The following is a 21,091-nucleotide window of genomic DNA, read 5'->3' on the forward strand; positions in this document are numbered from 1 at the left end:
TTCTCTTTTCCTTTCCTAATAATTCTTAATGTCATATTTGCTGTTTTGATACTATTTGCTACTCAGCACAGAAGTGACATTTTCAGAGCATAACCTATTATAATTCGCAGATCTCTTTCTCAAGTGATAAAAGCAAGAACAAGGCACAGCACTGCGGATATAAAGGGAGGACTGTGTTTTACATGTACATTACTTTACATTCATGACTACTGACACCTTATAACCCATTCATTCAACACTTTTTTGCAAGTGTTCAGTGTTGCCCTTTTGCCCTAAAGGAAACTTCTCAGTAGGCCACTCCCCACTTTTCCTAGGATTGTGATGGCGTCAATGAGGATGAGATTTAGATTTAAGGAGGTCACTGGAAAACCTGCACTAGTTATGATCCCTACACATAAAGCTTGGAAACCACTCCAGTTTTTTGTGTAATACAAGCTATTTTTCCACCATTTGCAATTATGAATCAAAGTATAAAAAGTAGTTGTTGGGTATTTTTAATTAAAGGCAAAAAAAAAATATCTGAAAAGAGAGATAAACAGGCCAATGAAGACTTCCATAACTACCTCAGTGACACTTCACAGGCTTTTTTTTTTTTTTTAGAGAGTCGGCTATATGTGAAGTTATGATGAAGTTCTTTACTTCCGTAGAATACTTTAATCAATGTCGAAGTCTTACTGGTAGAAAAGTGTTTTAAAAATCATTTGGTCCACTAATTAACTTGTATGAGGAAGGCCTCTCTGCCTGCTGCTCCTGCTAGCCCAAACATGCACCTCTCCCTCTAATAATTTCTCCTGCTCACCATGCTTTAAACTGTGATTTTCTTTGATAACCTTTCCCATTTAATAAATTCCAGCACTTTTGACAATGCTGCATTTCAGTACGTGCAAAGTAAGAAATCAACAGATTCTCATTTAACAGGAAGGATTAAGATGGTGTTACTGTTTTCTAGAAAGGACTACCCTGCAGGTCTTTTCAGCCTTTGCACTCCCATGCTAAATGACATTGCCTAGGTTTAAAAAGATGAATCAATACAATTTATTTTCATCTTATTGTAAGTACATTTTCTGATGATATAGCTTCTTTTAGAAAAAAAAAAAACAAACAAAAAACCCAGGTCTACTTTTCCTGTAGAGCCTCTGTAAGGCTTTCTGCTGCTTATACACAGGGAAAAATCCTTTCAGAATTTTTTCTTATGCCTTTATCAAGTTATTTTTCAAGATTTGATTGGAATACTCTTAAGATTTTTACAGTTAGGCAAAGTGTGTACATATTTCTACTTTCTTTTCTTGGGCCTTCAGAATACCAATTTCCCAGTTAGTAATACGTTTGACCTTCAATTTAATGACACCTTTTATTTTCTCACTGAAATCTGGTTTGATATTGTAGAGTGAATTTTCACTTAAACTCTAATTTGATGTTTCAAAATTAAAATTATCCTCATTACATCCAAATGTACTTTGCCCTTATGAATGGTTCTTTCAGTTTCTTTGTTTGAACTCCTCATTTTAACGTTGATTATTTTTCAAGTTAGGCAGTAATATAATGAATTCTGCTGTTCTTATCAGAATATTGAATCTAATTACATTACAGTGACCTAAAGACTTGGACAGTAGCTTTTTGACAGTTACATTTTGAACTGGATTCTGTTCTCCTGTTCACTCTTGCAAACCAAATGAAAAATTTCTTCATTTCTTCTCTTTTCCTGAGCAGCTGTTGCATTCAACAGTCACTTGTGGATTTAAAAAATTTACATTTGAAATCGCATTTAACTTATCTTCAAGATGGATAACGACATTTTTCCATTACAATTGTATTTTATAGGTGGCATGTTCTAGGATATACTTTTCTGAATAAGTTTCTAAGATTCAAATCATAAATAATTATGTTTATTGCTAAATACTAATACATACATGGAATTACTATTTAAAATTTGTTCTTCAATATGTCTCATATCCTTAAAAATGGATGGAAGAGGAACCAGGTATAATGAAATAGCAGCAATATGTTTTCCTTTAAATTCAAAATGCTTTTTAAAACTCTGACAGTACATATTAATGTTTTCATTTCTTCTGTCTTTTTTTTCTTTGTCACAGTCTCTTTCTGCCTTTTTCAGCTGCCATTCTACTTTTAATTCTTTTAGTTCAAAGTTTTATTTTCATAGTCCCATTAATTAAACCAGGAGTAAACCAAGAGATAACTCAGAGGAAGGCCAAAGCACTAAGCAGCCTATATCCACAGACAGCTTGTACCAGTAGGGGCAGCTGTACTGACAGAAAAAAGAAATTCTATATTTTATAGTATTCTATTAAAATGCTTTGTTTGAAAGACACAGTCTTTGACAAACATTCAGATCTGTTTAACAATGTTTTTTGAGAGACTGCCATTTTCCTCTTAAAAAAAAAAAGACACCTAAAGGACAAAACCACATTTTTTAAGGAACATGGACAACCTGTTTCCTCTTTTCTTTCTCCTTCATTAGTGAAAGAGTCATAATTTTATCCAAGTAGGTCATTCTATGATACTTTGAGAGTCATGAGATGAAAAATGCCTGTACAAAATTATCACAGACCTTATTCCTATTTGTTGTTTTTATGACACACAGAAAGGGAAGGTTTGAAAGAGTTTAATGTTAGTAACTTAAGACATATTCCATTAAATGCTCCATGAAATAAACTCCTTGGTAAACAAGGAAAGTATTAAGTATTGAAAGTTATATAAACATTATTAAAATGTGGCAAACCAGCATACAATTTTGCTTTAAGTATGATTTGCATGCTTCAAAAAGAAAAATCTCAAAAAAGAATGGTAAAAAACTGACTCCTAGCTGTAATTTTCTCATATTATCCTTTACAATTCTGTTTCAGCATTTTTATACAGGGTGGTGAATGAAGGCATAGTTTTATCCATGACTGGGACTGAGTAATGCATCCAGGGATGGGAGAAGTAGAGGTTCAGATCTCCATTCTCCCAAGATTTCAGCCCATGCCATTTTAAAACAAGTAATTTCCACCTCCTGTTGCAGAAGGGTTAAAAAACTGATGGCAGTGATTGGCAGTTAAACCTCTTTTGCACAGAAAAGTAGTGAATGCACATCCCTCATTCTGGGATATGGTTCAGGGACTTTTGGAAAAAAGATGCCAACAGCAGTTCCTCATTCTTGTAAAAGTTTGTGAATTTAAGCCAGTTTTTTTTTTTTCCTGAATGTATAAAAGAGAAGCCCTGATATTCGAACACACATACTTATTCATCAAAAAGGCTAAAACCTTCTTTACAGCTGCCTGATTTCATTCAGGTGCTAGTCAAACTAAAAATATACATTAAAAAAATATTTATATCCCAAAATATGTTTATCACTGCAATGAAGACTGAAGATGCAGCTGCAAATGACAAGACAGATTTATATAATCTTAGAACCCTAATCTGTCAGTGCTCACTTGGTATATCCATGACTGATGATTTGAAAGAACAAAGTATCATGCTTCTCTAAACTCCAAAACCCATAGACCCACATGTCTGTGTGATCCCACAGGTAAAGAAGATAAGAAGGTAAGAAGGTAAAAATAATCAAGTATCATTTTAGTCTAACAAAAATGTTAAAATATCAAGCTGAATAAAATATTTAAAAGCCGAGTCTGTAGTCTTAGCAGCATATCCTCGGGAAAAATATAAATAATCCCTACAGCAGGCAAAACCAACATAATACACTGAAGTTTAGCTCACAAAGGGTAATAAAACTCAATTTTTTTCACTTCCGAGAACCCTTACATGTAATGAAAATGTATACTTCTGTGTCATCTCTCAATATGTCTCTGGAGTTGTTAAAAATGTAAAATAATCTAACCTCACTCAAAATAAATAAATAAAACATATGACTTAAATGCTCTCGAGGGATTAATGATAACATCACTGAAGATCAACTAGACACTGTGAAACAGATCAAGTTGCAAATGGGACTTACTCTTTACCCTTAATAATGACTGAAAAGAGAGGAACTATTTATTAAGAAACCTGCTCTTCAGCACACCTTTTCCCTGGAAAAAATACTTGTACTGAACCCAAAAAACCTAAATCAAAACACTATAATATTGGGGTTTTTTTTAAAAACGAATGGAGTTTTAAAAATAATGAATAATAGAATGGATTGTGTCAGAAAGGATCTTTAGAGGTCATCTAGTCCAAGCCCCCTGCAATGAGCAGGGACACCTTCAACCAGATCAGATTGTTCAGAGCCCTGTCCAACCTGACCTTGGATGTTTCCAGGGACGAGGCATCTACCACTTCACTGGGCAACCTGTGCCAGTGTCTCATATGCTCAACATAAGAAATTCCTTACGAGTATCTTGTCTGATTCTGTCTCCTTTCAGGTCAAAAACCACTGTGCCTTGTCCTGTTGCTACAGGCCCTATTATATTTGCACTTATATATCTATGTATGAACACACACACGGATTATTTCAAATTTGAACAGCCATTTATCTTTTAAAAGGCAAATAAGCTTGAGAAATTAAAAATAAGGAAAAGGCCAAAACCTAGAAAACAAATTTTAAATACAATTGTCCCAGTAGATACAGGAATAAATAAAAAAAAAAAAAAAAAAAACAAAAAAAACCCAAAAAAACTTAAGCCAAATAATGTCTACAGTGTCAATTTATAGGAGAAATAGAAGAAGGATAGAGAAGAGCAAGGAGCCTCATCAAAGTCAGGAATGGGTTTCTGCACAAAATGTGACAAAAAAAAATTAGAGAACAGTAGCTCAGTACCACTTCCATCTGTAATACCAGAGGACATGTAATGAAACTAGCATGTGAAGAAAGGAATATCTTCTTCACACACTGCACAGTTAAGATGCCTTTTTTTTTAATACAGAATGCTGAAGCTTCCAAAAAAAATCATCCTAAAAAATCCTACTTTTAAAAATTAATGCATTAAAATATATATATATATATAAATAACTACTAAATTCAATGTCGTTATCTCCTGTTTGAGAAATCCTTGAGTTGTAAATTTCTGGGAATCAGAGAACATTCCTAGGACATCTCAATATATGCTTTTCTTATTTATTACTTTCTCTAAATATGTTGACCTTTGACAAAGCCAACATAGAATCTAAACGAACTTCACTCCTTCCTACAAGAGATTTTTATGTTTTCTATTGCCATTTATATGCCCATAAACCCTCATGAACTCTTCAAAGAGTACAGTAATTTTCATTGTAGATAAAATGACCAAATAAAGCTATACTGCCTAACAAAATTAATTCTTGACAGGAAACTTTGGAACCAACTATAATGTACATTAGGGCAAAGTTAAGCATGTCTATCATATTTTGTAACCTGCAGTATGTCAATACATGCAATACTAACACGTTCTACAATTTAATCTCTCTCTATAACTTATCTGTATTGTTCAAGATAAATAATTCCCATTTCTATGCACAATATTGATATTCTGCTAAAAAGACACAGGCTGACAAGAAAGTGAAAAAAAAATGGGTAGAGGGCCTTACTATGTCTGGAGGCATTTTTCTATCAGCAACCAAGCAGGCAGCAGAAATAAAGAATCCTCTTGCCTTCCTAGAGCTGCTCAAATGAGCTCTTTATTTGACTAGCAAGTCATGGTGTAGACTGTGAAGCCCAACAAACAAACAAGTTTAACACAGCCTCCCAGACAAGTAGGTCACCTCCTTTCCAAGGAGGCTATGTAAACAAAACCAGAAACCTCCTAAGACAAAGATAGACATCTTTGCAACCTGGGTAAGATTAGATGCTGGAAGACTGTGGATAACTCAGCCTCTTTTCATCAGATATTGACAATATCTTGTGTAGTTTACAATATGATTGCTTTTGCTTGCTTGTAAAAAGAGTTTATGCACTGCATGGTATTGAATAATAAATTATGCTGTGATAATCAACCTTATTTCTCTATTTTATGATTGTAAAGAATGTATTTGTTCGACACTTCTTGCTGATGCTGCAGCTCAACTATGCCAACATAGCAAGAAACTGTTCCTTCATCACTGCCTCAGAGAGTTATTCTCAAGAATCATTCCCTGCGATAGCTGGATTTTTTAGTAGAAACTCATTAGACACAGTAGTCCCTGTCAAAGTATTACAGTTTTATAATTGCATATTCCTTACAAAATTCCATTCAAATAATTTGCTAAATATTATTTTAATTTATTGTTTACAAAAGGCAAACACTGTGCACTCTAACCTGATGTTTCCTGGGTTTAGGTTTTAACCTGCACTATGTGCATCCTCTCCCTGATCATAGTTGAATCTTTTTTTGTGACTTTTCCTCTATAATGAGAAGTAAACAAACTTTTCATAGGTTTTAATCTCTAAAAATATGCATCAGCTTATTGTTACTCATAAACTTAATATGAGACTTGTAGACTTACCACCATCAAGCTACTCTCCCAATTAATCAAATGCATAACAAAATGATGAATTAATAATGGAAAAACTGTTTGAGGAATCAGAATTCTCAGCCAGAATCCTGTAATTATATCTCAGTTGGGTTTTGTCCAACAAAAAACACAGGAATATGAAGGCTCAAATAATAAATCCATTATTAACATACTGAGCATAAAAAGGAACAGTGACTTACATCCATTCAGAAGTGATTCAGGGGTCAGCTATCAGAAGATATCACCACAGTGATTAACAGTGATAAAACTGCAAATTCAACATCAGAAACTCTTAGGAAAGGACATGAAACAAAAGGGCATCACTTTGCTTTTCTACACTGAATCCAGCTCCTGAATACCCTGCACAGTGATGGTTCTCCAAGCTTCAAATATAAAGAAAAAAGAAACTTTAAGAGGAGAGGACAGCAAGGATAGTCATGCACACAGAGTGATTTCTGAAAAAGACATACCCATGGGGAAATGGACCAAACCACAGTACATCCCATGAAAATATGAAGTAGCAATTTTAAAACAAAGGGATGGGATTTTTTCTCCTACCTACCATGTAATTCATTGTGGCATTTATTGCCATAGGATGTTATGAGGTCAAAAGTCTATACAGGAACAAAGGAAAAAAAAATCATGAAAAGTGCTAAAAAATGGCAAAAAAAATGGAATAGTCATTGTGCCTACTGTTATTAAGTGAAAAGTTCTTGAAAGTCTCCATGATGGAGCTAAAAAGCCATGACAAGGAAAGACCACATTAAATTTACCCTCAGTTTTTCCTATGCTTTTTAAGACTAGTCAGTATATGAATTTCAGTGAATACTTAGTAAATTACATGATACAACCATTGCTATATTTTCTTTTCATTATTTTGTCATAATTATACTTTAAAATGTTTTTTGTCCATCTCATTACTATATAATGATATTTATACTGAAGGTTTGGCTGAGGTCATTAGTATATTCTCTTCTTGGCTAGACAGATTTTCTTTTTTCCTGATCTAAAAAAGCAAGGATCTCTGAAGAGCACTATAGTAAAAATCAGTATTTCTGAAATCCTGTTCTGACCTTCACCCCACTCACACTGCATGTCCTCCTTTTCTACTTAGCACTTTTTTCTTACAGTTCTTCTTTCTTTGCAAATCATTCATGCAAAAAATTTAAGTGACAGCTATCCTCCATTAGAAGATTAACTCTGTTTAAAAATTATTCCTTCTTAAGAAGTACTATGTCACACTAGAATTAGATGCTTGAATTAACATTGCAAAATTTAGAAACATGATTACTGTATTATTATCATTTAATGATTTTCATTTTCCAACTTACTTTTTTATAAGAAAGGCATTTCTCCATCTTGTGCTCACAGTGTGCCTACTCACTTAGAACTATACATCTAACTACTGTGGAACAAAAATAGCATAAAAAAAAGCTGCTCAGAAATAGAAATTACCATATTCATGACTTTTTAGATAAACTTTTCAGAACACAGTAGTAGATAGAAATTGAACCAGAAAAAGTTATGGTCAAGTTTCCTGATTAAACAGACAGCTCCATAAAATAGCCAAACTTGTTAAAAAATATAGAGAAACATTCATTGAAAAGCAATGACATAAAATTAAAGATTCAATCGGTCTAAAACACACTACAATAATCTAGTTCATTAAAGCCAGTAAGGGATAAAAAATAAGTGTGCATATGGGAAAAGCAAAGTAGACAATGAAAACCTATTTTCCAAGGACATAAACCTAATCATTAAAAGATAATTTAGATGCAATTGTGGTGAAGTCGTAGGGTGTACAGGAAGCAACTGAGCAATACAGACTACTTGGCTTTTTGAAGCACCACCTTATTGCCCTCCTTCATGTTTCTGTTTGAAAGTGTCTCTATTCTGAGAGCAAAATTAAAAACATTTCCCAGAGCTATTTCACAGTAAGCTATCATTTATTTCAGACTATGTTATGGCTTAAACATCTATCTAGAGTCTGAGCTACCCAGTTGCTGCATAATGAGGTAGTTGCAAGAACATCCTTGAGCATTCTGATCCCATTTTCTACCATTGTCTGGTCAGTATCTTCCAGAAAACAGAGTGAGAAAGTTCATTCTTTTTAGGTCTGAAATATTTTTAATAATGAAAAAAATCCAAATAATAAAATCACAAAATACACCTTTGATAAGGGTTACATCAGAGACTTTAAAAATGTTCTTCAACATTACCCTTATTTTAAGAGCCTAAATTTCACCATGTAAATCTGAAGCTTGTTTTACCTTTACAGGTGAGGAACATACTAAAGAGAAAATTTGTTCTCCTTGGCACTATAAGCACTCTTACATACTTGAAACACAAAAACCTTGGTAACAAAAGAAGGGTTCTGCACCACAGCAGTTATTGTGGCACAGGTTCTTATCTGTGGATACAGGAACCTCATTTCTTCACAACATCTGATTTTGGATGCATTTACACCTGCCGAGTTGGAAACTGTTTTTTCTTAGCATCTTTAAAATGAATGCGTTTCAGCATCAACTTTATTTTTTTAATTCATTAAGTGTCTTGAATTTTATGATCAGGTAGACAGATAACTATGAAATAAAGACTATTTCAGGAGAGCCCGTGCCTGTCCTTAAATCCTTTAGAAGCAGCCTGATGTATGTGGGAAGCAGATAGTAATTTTTTTAAGGGCAGTCATTTTTTCAGGACAAAAGTCTCAGTGAACATAATGAACATGGCTTTACTTATTCATTCTATACTAGCCCTGGGTTTTTTTGCCATTGAGATAAGCACAGAATGAAAAGTGAACTGCAACATATCAGTGTCTCAATTTTTGTACTTTATAAAAAGTGAAACTGATAAACCACCTTTTAAAAGGGTGCCAGTCATCTTAGAGAATGATTCAATTCACTGAACATGGTTATTAGTTTAACAACAAAAGCTCATATTCTCTTGAGCTGAATTTATGTACTATCTCTACAGTGTCTTTTCAAATGATTCTTTATCTAGTACATTATACTCTCACTGTACTTGCAGACATACAATATAAACCTATGGAGTGAATCAAGGTTCAAAAATACCTTTTAAAAAGTCAGGATTCTAGGTGAAAACTGAAGCTCTTAAAATGCTAGAAATGTTGAATTTTGCAGAGTCTTCAAAATCTATTCCATCCAAATCTATTTTCTAAACTGACATAGCCTCCTCAGATTTTCAGAATGCATTATTACACACATTTTTGAGATGTTTCACTGCAATGATGCTCTACTGGGCCTGTCAAGAATTCACAAGAGTTGAATGTAAATACAGATGCTGTTTTCAGTGTCACAGTTAAGCCTAGAACTTAAAATACCTTAATTACCTTCCTACTGCCACTATTTTCCTTGGCAAACTCAGTAATTAGTAAATCATACCTTAAACTAAAGATAAAGTAAACATCAGAATATCTAAAATCAGAATAATATAAGGAATTTTTGCAGCACAGCACTGAGAAATGCTGACAGAATCCAAATTTCTCTCCTTCAGGAATTGCAGCCATCTGTCCACAATATCTAATTCCCTCCTGTGGAGCCATTTTCACAACTGTGTAGCATCCTGAGATATAAAAGTACTCAGATCTTCCCTCGAAATCTTTGCTGTTCACCTGGGAAAAAAGCTATCAAGCAGTAGGGTATATAACATCAAAGATGTTCTCAATTGAGCGTGTTGGAATTCTCTGACTGATGGAAATTTGCCAGCCTTAGGCTGAGAAACCATGACCACTTACCACAAGAGAGATTCACAGAAACACAGGTACAGCACCTAATGGGGTATGTATGGGGTACTCTAATGGGCTATTCATTTTTTCTTCTCCTCAGCTGTTCCAGAACACCGTAGTCACCCAAGAAATTGTCTTCAAACCTTTATACATCCTTTCAAAAGATGTCAACCAAAAAGAGGAAAAAACATTTCTTCTATACAGGCATTTAATCTGAACTGTGTTTCCTATTCAGAACTGATGTTAGACATCTCTAAATGAACATGCTGGAATTAAAAAGCAATATAACATGCTTAGAGTAGAAAATGTCCATGGATTAGATAATTCTGTGCACCTTGCATGAAATAGTACTTTTGGGTCTTGCATTTCCCTGGTAAAAGCCTGGCAAGGGGAGTGCAGGAAACAACTCCTAGACAAATAAGATGATGTTTACATTCCTCAGAAACTGAACCTGTCCTTTAATTAGGAAGGGCCAGACTATCTGCCAGTATAGAGCAGATAGAGGCGTTCCCAGGTGAAAAACAAAACAAGCTTGTAACAGCTGAAATTGGTGAACAGTTACAAAGTACTCAACTAACAGCAGAATTAAACTTAATGCGAGGTCTGAAATAGAATTACACCTTGTCTTGAGAGACACAGCAAGTCAGACAAATAAGAGCAACAAATACCTTGTTAACTTCAACCACAGTGCAATTTAAGCATAGTTGTTCTGCTATAATCATTTGTAACTGTGCTGTCTACTCTTATTTTACTGTCACCTGAAATAGCTCTCCGTGGGTTTAACAAACCTGACATGTCTCTAAGTGGGATTCTGTGTCACCTTTACAAATAGTCCATTCCCTGTGCATGTTGTGTAGTGGCTGAAATGTTATCAGAGGGAGGTTTCTGGTGAACTGCAGGTCAGGCAGAGAGCTCCACAGTAGGTGCAGAGAAGGTTGGAGCATTCATGTTATTTTTGGGGTACTGATATGCGCTAAGATTTCCAGGTATGCACAAAAACACCAAGACTCCAAAGAAAATTAATAAGAATAGACTAAGAGTAAGAATAAGAATAGATTAAGAATAAAAAGTATTTAGTTGATGTGAAATATTTTCTTAGATCATTATGCTATGAATACTGGTAAAGAACATACTTAATAACTGAGATGCAATATCAGCAAATATTTACGTGACTAGAATGTGAAGAACAAATAAAACCTTGCAGTTAGCTACCTTTGCATTGTTCTGAGCTGTTAGGATACCCTTCTTGACCTACTGAATCGCAAAGTAAAGATCAGGCTAAGTACAGTTCAAGTTTCCTCATTATCCAACACTTAATTAGCAATGATGTCCTGTTTGCATGGTGAGATGATGGACATCTGTTTATCATATAGAGTGAAATTTATCACTGAAATCCAGAAGAAATATATTTAAGTAGTTAGAGAATAGGACTTAATAAAATGCTATATGTATTCACTACTTTATCCTGCTTCATTTAGTACTGCTCCATTCAAAAGAAATTTCTCTATACCTTAAACATACCCATCCATATAGTATTATACATTTTGAAATACTATATAAACACTTTCTATTGGTTCTCTTCAGAAAAGCCACAAAGAATGAGAAGGGCTTTTCTTTCTGGTGTTTTGCCTACATTTCAACATTTTCAGACCTCAATACGGTAAAAAAAAGCCATGTGCAGAATTAGAAGAGCTATGGTGGTAAATTTTTAGCTGCATAAAGTTTAATTTCTTATTATGAACTTTACAATAATTCAAACTCTACTGACCTAAAAAAAAATATTAAAATAATAGGTCTTTTCTATAGATGAGATTAAGTAGGCTTTTCCTAATAAATATTACACTTTACTGCACAAATAATTCATAATAATAATAACAATTAATAACATAGCAGGTAAATAATAACGGGAAAGCCTTGTACTTTGAAGCAAGTTTTTTAAATTCATTGTGTCACAGTGCCTACACATCCTGCTTGGGCCTCATCCATGTACCAAACCATGGCCTCTGGTGGGTGTCGTTCTCCCAGAGGAAACTACAGAATAAGCTGAGTTGGAAGGACCCACAAGGATCACTGAGTGCAGCTCCTGGCCCTGCACAGGACCATCCCCAAGAGTCACACTATGTGCCCAGGAGTGTTGTCCAAACACATCTTGAACTCTGTCAAACTTGGTGCTGTAAGACCTAAATGTTGGGAGCCACCTGACAATCATTTCAATAACAGCTGTGAAAGATGCTACAAAGACCTTCTAAAATAAAACCACCGCAAAACAAAATCTATTTCCACTGAAAGTGGAGTGCCCGAGGTTGTGCATACTCCTCTTTACCACATAAAATTGTGGGAACAATGAACCCTGGTATCTATATTAATATTTATAAATCTAGGGGAGCAAACAACCTTTAGCTAAGATAATGTCAGCAGGGACATGTGATGATTTATTATGTCAGACAGGCACAAGAGACTCACTGCTAAAAGTGAGAGCCTCAGTGGAAAGACACTTAACAGCTGCAATTTCTTGAGTAAAAATCCAATAAAAGAAGCACTGTTACACTTTCATTGGTATCTCAAAACTTCCAGATTCAAAATGAGTAATTTAGTTTAAGCAACAGGTAATGCAAATAATCTTTGTAGTAACTTAGTTGCAAGCCTTGCAAGCTGTATAGCATTTCAGCATAGATGGATTCATGCTCTTTTTATATTATTCTTATCAATATCCTTTTAGGTATTCCAAGGTCTTAATTTTAGCTTGTAATCTAAAAGCAAAAGTTGCCCAGTCTTCTGAAAATCAAAGCTGAGTTTTTCTTTGTCCTATCAGTGATATCTGATAGGGTATATTCAAAATCTGATATCAATATTCAAAATATTACAGAGATAACTGTCCCTAATTGAATTAATATATTGTTCTTGAATAATTATTTTCTTTCCATATAACTTAAATGACGATTAGTTTCCATTAACCATTAATACCCAAAATTAGCTCAATCTAACAGTGACATAAAACTGCTATGATTTTAGATGGGTGAAAGACCTTCCTAACATTGGTATCAGTCCAGTTACTAAAGAGCAGGCAAATCAAAACCACATCTTTCTTTGGACACTGTGCCTATCAGGCAACCAAGACTTAAAAAAGATGTGACACAATTAATACTACTTCTTGGTGTATATGGGATTGAAATAATGCCATTTTCATTCCAGTTTTCAAATCTGTGTCCTCCAACCTGTAGGAGATCAAACATCATTGATTGGTGTGGATTTGTACCTGCCTTGTGTATATTGTTCTGTATGTTTCATTCTGGTACTGATCTTCAGTACCAGTTGATAATTCACTTAAATGAGATCTTCTGGTGCTCCAGTGCTAACCAATTTAGAGGATCTCTGAAGTCTTAGTGTAACCAGGAGAACTTAATCCATTTCATTTTACTTACAGAAACTAAATTATTCTGCCTCTGGCTCCTTTTTGCAGCCTACAATGTTGCTTGGGTAATCATAGGGTATCAGTGCTACCACACTGCTTTCATATAAACATTTCAGGCTTGATCTAATATCACTGTATCCAGGGGAGCTGCATAAAATCTTGAATGAAAAAACTAAGGGCATATTTAAACTATAAATACTTGCTTAACAAAGAAATAGTGCGAGAAAATATTCATGCTGCAGTTGCTAACACCTGTTTCTTTTTTTGCATTGTAGATGAGATCCAACATTAGCCTGTGTCTTGCAAATCCTGGTACCATTTAATATGTTTGAAAGTGCAAATAAAAGAGTGCTATCTTAAAACCACACTTAGGATCTTTCTAAAAATAGCAAAGTGCTGGAGGTCACTGTGTAGTGGTGGGAATACACAGTAGAAGAGCATAAGTAATTTAAAAGGCTACTTGGAGTCTGGTTTTAACACTAAATTTGCTTCAAAACAATGCTTTTCTTCCACTTCTTTGCAATTATCCTTTAAACTGTGTAAACAATATTTGAGAAACTGAGTTTGATAAAGAAGTCATAACATCTGAGAAGAAAATTTTTACAAAGCAAAACTAAAAGATCTGTAAGAAAGTGGAGTGATGGATGAGGTACAGTGTATGTATCAGTAGACTAATTGAAAATTAATTACAGAGGTTTCTTTACTCTCTTTCTATACATTCATTTCAATATAGTAGTGGAGCCCCTTGAGAAGTAAAAAATAAGGCAGGATTAATTGTGTCTGGACAACATCTGCTCAATGTACATGCAAGGTGAGACCTAAACCCATGGCTTGGTGGGTGGGTTCTTGTCTTTACCACTGATTTACAATCAAGACTTTAATTAAATCTTATTCCTCTCTTCAGTAACTTATTGTCTAATCCACTTTGTTTGAATTGGTTTTGTAAGTTTCAAATCTCACTGTGAATCTCAGAATATTTGGTGTGTTGGAAAATAAATACAAGGAACACTGAAATAAGTGAAAACTGGAGAGCAGGCTGGTGGGTACAAACCAAAGCAGAGTTATCCTCATGACACAGTCTTCTGCTCCTCAGAGGATGCTCCTTCTTCAGTTGCAGGAGATTTGATATCCCTGAAGGACATTACTCTTCTGTTTACTGCTGCCTGTTTTTTTCAGAATCAATGTGCCTCTAGGGAAGCCATTCACTTGCATCTGCATTTGGGGTGGTTTGCTGTTATGATAGCAGCTGGCTTTTAAAAGCAGATAAAGATTGCAGTGGCACGAGAAAATGTGTCCTGGGCAAATAACATCCTCCAAAGAGAAGCCAAAAATGTGATCTGATCGCAAGGTTGTATCACAATTGCTGTAATTTATAATTTCTTACAACACAATTGTAAGATTGTAAAAATGGGTAATTTCAGTATTTTACCTCTTTTTTCCTTTTCCTTAGAGAAGCTTAAGAGTCTCCCATGAGAGCACATTTCCTCTTCTTGGTACTTTCCAACCATTCAGATCCTAATATGGAGTTAAAATAAAAACTGGGGGGGGATGAGGTATGTTACAAAGAGATTGCACAGAAATGAGTCTTAGGGGAAAACAAACCCCCATAAAATGTAATTACCTCTTGTGGCACTTAAACTCCAACATCTATGAAGTATGAAAGATCCTCACAGCCCAGCTACTAGAAGCAAGATGCCAGGATTTCAAAGTGCCACCAGTAGGACAAATAAAAGTGCCTAGGTCTTGTGAAACACACCCCGAGGGAGCCAAACTTCTGCAATTGGGAAGTACTATGGCTTATTAAGATGGCATCACTGTGAGTGGGGAGTTTAAACAACTAAATCACTTTCCCACCCTTTTGGGGGAAATACTGGAGCACTCTCCTTATTCCCTGCAAGTGACTGATGATTTCACTTTCTTCACAAGCTATTTAGAGTCTCCACATTTCAACCCTGCTTTCTCCTTCAGGAAATTCAGCCAATTCCACTGACTACAGTGCCTAAACCTGCACATTCCACTAGCTATAATTGAAATGAATCAATTCCAGATTACTGCTAGATTCACATTCACATTTAAACAGCTTCATAAACAAATTCAAGTGGCAAGATTATACTGCATATTCTCTATTTAGTATAATTTGCCTTGTAAAATAATTACTCATTTTTATGTGATAAATTTGTGTCCTCAGAATGGTCCTCTAGGTTAAGTCATGCTAAGTCATTCCTCAATAGATGCAATATTTCCTGCAATCATTTAATTTTAGAGGTTCTGCTTTCATTGAAATTGTTATTTCTATGTTAGACAAACAGTGTTAATCTGATGGCTGTGTTTTAGTAAGCATCTTCTTAAAAATGCAGAAGGAGTGGTGAGTGATGCTGCCTATTATCTGTCCCCACCAAGCCTCTTGGAAAAGCAAGTTGAGATAACCTTCAGGCAATGCAGTCAGATCCTCACTCAACACTCACTGCAGCTGGCTCAGCAATAGAGGCAAGAAAGGCTCTTTTTGCAAGGTTTTATTCCAGTGAGATAAATCACATGAAACTGAAGGGAACCCAGTGAGAATTCAGAGAATGTATTCTGTAGTCCAAGAGCTAAACCCCAATACGAAAAAGAATCCAATGACACAAAGAGAGAATTTGAGGAAACATTCACTAGCCATGTAAATTTCTCTACCAATACAAATTCCAACAGAATCAATGAATAAAATGAAATCAGCATTATCCAACAAAACGTACTGTTACTATTTTTGTTCCTGAAGGTACTGTGTGAAATATTCTAAATCCATATCCATGCTTTGTGTTTCGGTACCTGCACACCACCATCTAGTCAACTTATTAAAAAATGCCATCTGACCAAATGTGTTAACATCTAAACCAAAATTACTTTGACAACCTGTAGATGCAATCCTAGGGCTGCAGCACACTAAAAGCATCAAGTTTGAAGCAGTTAACACAGTATTTGAAAATATATCCTTCAAGGGAATTCACTATCCTTTCTTAGCTTCTTGGACAGAAGTGAAATACATTTTTTTCATCACATATGAAATATGAGATGTCTCCCACATGATTCCTATTGTCAGAAAGAATCATTCCTTTGAAAGTAAGGCAATATATACACTGACATCTTCTATACCAATACGAACAGTTTAGTTTACCATAATGAAAGAGCTAAATCAGATAAATTGAAAGCGATAGGCTAGGACAATTATGCAAAAAATGTAATAGGAAAACAAAGCGACAGATGAATTATTCCTAAATCTTGGCTGAAGACAATTTTGCTACCATAATTCTGGATGGGATCGAGACACTGCCATGAAGGGAAAAGTGAACAAGGGTCGTTTGTTTGTGGTGTATTCTCCAGAATACCATTTTCTATCTACCCACATTCAAAAGGTACATGTCAGCAAGGAAATCATTCCTGAAGTGAGATTTATAGACTTGTGAAATTCTAATAGCTTGAAAATGTACCCCAGCCGATACTGCTGTGTGATGAAACAATTTTTTCAGTAGGAGACACTATTTTTATCTCTAATCAAGCAGGTATAAGTGCATGTAATCTAGTCTTTCAAGTCTCCCCCCCCCCCCCCAACCAAAAAAGCTCATCCAGAGCACATTACCATAATTGCAAATGTTTTTTTCAACTTTGCAGGAGGCAAAAAAAGAGGGAGTTTTTCCAATGCATTCTACATCTAACTCCAAGGCTAAATGGAAAAGCTTCATATTTTTATGCCTTCAAAAAAATAAAAATGGATTAATCTTAACAGGCAGCTGTCTTGCATGGATTATTAGGTCTCTAAAGAAAGCTTATATAACCCACATAGGTCTTATGATTATCTTGAAAACCCAAGGAAATATATTATTATCTCTTAAAAGTAAAAGGTCATATTTGCAACAGGGGACTGAAGATAAAAGTTATTCCAAGTTTTTCCTATTTCAACATCACTTTTTTACTTCAAAAAATCTTTTAACTCCAGTATGTGCAGAAAGTTATTAATGGGGGTGCAGAAAGCAGATGGAAGAGGCAACTGAGCTGGAACTTTTGCTATAGAAAGTATTTACATAAAAATGAAGACCTGAAAATTTCAACTGATGAGCCAAGGTGAATAACCAAATTTAGCTGGTCACCTGTGCTAATTAAAGTAGACAGAACAGTTCCAATGGAAAAGAGCATTAATTATGATGAAGGACCTAGTTCCTAGAGTGTGGATTTTGGGTACAGTCATATAACAGAAAAAACGGTGCAAGATAGAGAATTTTATCTGAAAAGTCAGACTGGATCCCCATTTCTACATTGTTTGCCTTTCCCCCTTTTATTTCCTTCTGGCTTTGTTGTTTTGTTTTTTTTTTTTCTTGTATATTTTTGTCATTACCAGGACATCCTTTCTGCATCTGCTGTTATTTTGTTGCTCTTGCTTTATCTCTCTTTTTCCACCCCTAGATTCTTTAGCCTTGGAAAGTTCCCTAACCCTCTCAGCCTCTTCTTATTCTTCCATTGCTAAAAAATCAGCTCATTTAAATAACATATAACATGTAATTGAGATGTTGGGAAGTGTACGGGGGGGGGGGGGGGGGGGGCTAAGCTACTTGTGAAGATGGAAGGCCTTTTAAAGATCCTCAGGAAATGCCAAAACCAGGAGAAAACAGGGGAATTTGAGCTCCCTTTGTCAGTATCCTTTGGGAAATTGTCTTGTGTCCTACCAGATCTTCACAAATGCAGTCATGCTGAAATGACTAACAACAGCAAAAAGAACATTTCTTCTGACTTAGACTGATTACTAGATGGAAAAGGAAGAAAAATATCTTCCAGCCAAGATGGTAAACAAATGCTGTTTCAGCTAAGTAAGGGGAAAAAAGAAATGCTAAGAGCAAAGCTAAAGTCAAGTGGAAAGCAGAGAGTAGAATGTCCTTTGCTGACAGCAGGATGGAGCCATGACACATAATTTCCACTCCAGAGAGGCAGAGGGAGGTCACTGGATCCTCCTCGGTGCAGAAGGGCAGTGGGGCTGATTCCTGCCCAGAAAGCCAAATTTCTCTTTTTAACAGCTGAGCTGTTAAAGACCTGCAGGTCTTGAAACCTACTTTGTATCTGAATGTGTGTGTGCACAAAACAGTGATGCAAGTGCATCAAAGACTGCTCAAATTCATACTGGAATGAAATACCCTAAAGCAATCAAGCAGCCCACATTGCTGAATATTTCAAATGTTAACCAGACAAATACATCCATCATATAAGCTCTTAGACATCTCCAGCCTCCTAGACAGCAGGTGGAAATTTGGCCCCTTGTGCAAGTCACCCAAGATCAATGGAGTGATTAAGGATGACACACTTCTGAAATCCTGAAGGAAATACTATGCCTGTAATCAAAGACATGCAAAGTGACCCCTTTCTGCAATTCAACTCTCTCATCAGAGGTTTGGCCACAGTGAAGACAGTGCAATTGCCAATTCTGTAGACCATAGCCTTTAATATTACTCAAAAGAATGCATTGCAAGATCTATGAAATGTTAAATGTTCTGAAAAGTGACTGAAACTATCAGAGGACTTAAAATCATAACTATTAATACTATTTATTATCTTTTAGTTGCAAGACTTGGATAATCCTCAGTGACAATTGCAATTTCCATAAGCAAATAAACAAAAATCCTTCTAGTTTGAAAAATAAGTCCATTAGTGTGAAACCAATGTACATTTCCCAATCAAAACTGGCTCAAGGCAGTTCTGCAGTTTTCTTTTTTGCAGGCATTAATCTACCAGACGCTGTCATTTTGACTTCTGTGAAGTGATTTTTTCCTAACTTGGGTATTGCACATTGCTCCTATCCCTTTTAACTGAGCTTTCTGGGAGTTCTAGTGAGGGGAAGTCAGTATTACTGCCAAGCCAACTGCTAAATGCAAGAAAAGAACTGATCATCTTTTCACTGAATATATTCTATGACAGCATCTGTGCTTGATTATATTACCAGCAAATTTTACAGATGCTAAATGCTCAATGTGTAAATGTTGCATATGTCTGTACAGCAACAGACACACACATTTCCCACTGCACTGCGATTGAGATTCAGAAATAATACTAATAAAGGATAAGTAAGATGGGGTTTTTGTACATTGAGACAGAAAACAATAACATGCTTTTTGAAAACTGACTGCAGAGTAATTAATAGAGCTGATCTTACACATTATAACAGAATTAATCTTGAAGTGACTTCCAATATAGGACTATGAAGTCTTGTTACAAGACATTAATATAAAAAAAAATAAAATGTGGTTTTTAAATTTTTGTAAGCCATGTTTTCTGCTCCAAGGAGCACAGTAATCTTACCTCAAAGGCTCCATGGAGGAGATGAATTCTGTTGATCTTTATCTGCTAACCAACTAAATATCAGAAAGGCTGAAATACTGCCACAGCAGACCCTCAGATTTCCTTTTCCTTATCAAATAAAACAAATTTCCTAGAGGAGAAAGTGAGAAAGATAATTCATATTTTTCTAGGAAGAGAGTAAAAAGGACAAAGTGACTGCAGTGTTAAAAAAAAAAAAAAAAAAAAAAAAAAAGAGAGAAGAATAGAAAGAAAAGATAAATAAGTACACCCAAACATGCAAATCCTACCCCAAAACTTTCTTGGGTTAATGGGAGTTATTGTTTTTGCAATGTATGCTCTTCCACAACTCATCCTTCAATCACAGCAGACTACAGGGAGTTTATAAGAATTACATTGCCAGGAGTTAGCAGTTCAAACCATAATCAATTCAAGGAAAAAAGAAAATATGAAGGCACAGAGCAGTATTTTTCTATACTTTTCAATATTTCATTACTTTTCAAGAAAAATCTGCAGAAATTCTTTTACCACTTTCTATAAGAATAAGAAAAAAATTGACTGAGCTTTTTGCTAGCTTGTGCATGCGTACCCATGTGAATGTGCATTTTGGTCTCACATGCTATGAGAGCAAACAGCCTCCTGTGACACATCTGCTAGAACACTTATGAACCACGTAACTCCAGCCACAAAAGCATGAACTGAATTTGCCATCCACGTGCTCCAAGTTGCTCACTCTCCCTTTTCAAGCAGAGGAAAGTAAAGTTGTCTAAAGAATGACTGCATGTAAAGATGCAAAGTTGTTTCTAGTTTTAAGTGGTAGCCATACATGCAAGGAATTAAAAAATTTAAAAGGCCAGAATTACCCCCTCTATTGTACTTCTGTACCTAATGCACATGAGCTTGAAACAGCTGAGTTCAAGAGGAGAGCAATATTTAAAATAATTCACTCCAAAATAAATTGCTGAACAATATAGATACAAATATACTACCTGGTATTTACATCCTATTATTTTATTTACTTTATTTAAGGATAAACAAGTTAAAACAGATACTCAGCTACGCTGTGCCATATACTAACAGAGGGCAATACAAGGACTGAGAAAAAACAAAGGTGAGCTGCTACTCTTCATTTCAGTAGCTGAAAGAGTAAAACTAGAATCCTCTGGGGGAAGAAATAAAATAAAGGAAAAAAATAAAAATTCATTACAAAA

General features: G+C 35.2%; 1 protein-coding gene and 1 long non-coding RNA gene across 7 annotated transcripts in view; both read right to left on the minus strand.

The window, feature by feature from the left end:
• Positions 1 to 20,082, minus strand: part of LOC144246214 (uncharacterized) — a 31,757-nt gene extending 11,675 nt beyond the window's left edge. Inside the window, exon 1 of the long non-coding RNA XR_013339876.1 lies at positions 19,884 to 20,082. This is a non-coding gene — a long non-coding RNA (uncharacterized LOC144246214). The remainder of the gene's footprint in view (positions 1 to 19,883) is intronic.
• Positions 1 to 21,091, minus strand: part of KCNIP4 (potassium voltage-gated channel interacting protein 4) — a 384,367-nt gene that overhangs the window by 236,933 nt on the left and 126,343 nt on the right. The window lies entirely within an intron of this gene.

The sequence above is a fragment of the Lonchura striata genome, chromosome 4 (genome assembly GCF_046129695.1).
Source record: "Lonchura striata isolate bLonStr1 chromosome 4, bLonStr1.mat, whole genome shotgun sequence".
NCBI lineage: Eukaryota > Metazoa > Chordata > Aves > Passeriformes > Estrildidae > Lonchura > Lonchura striata.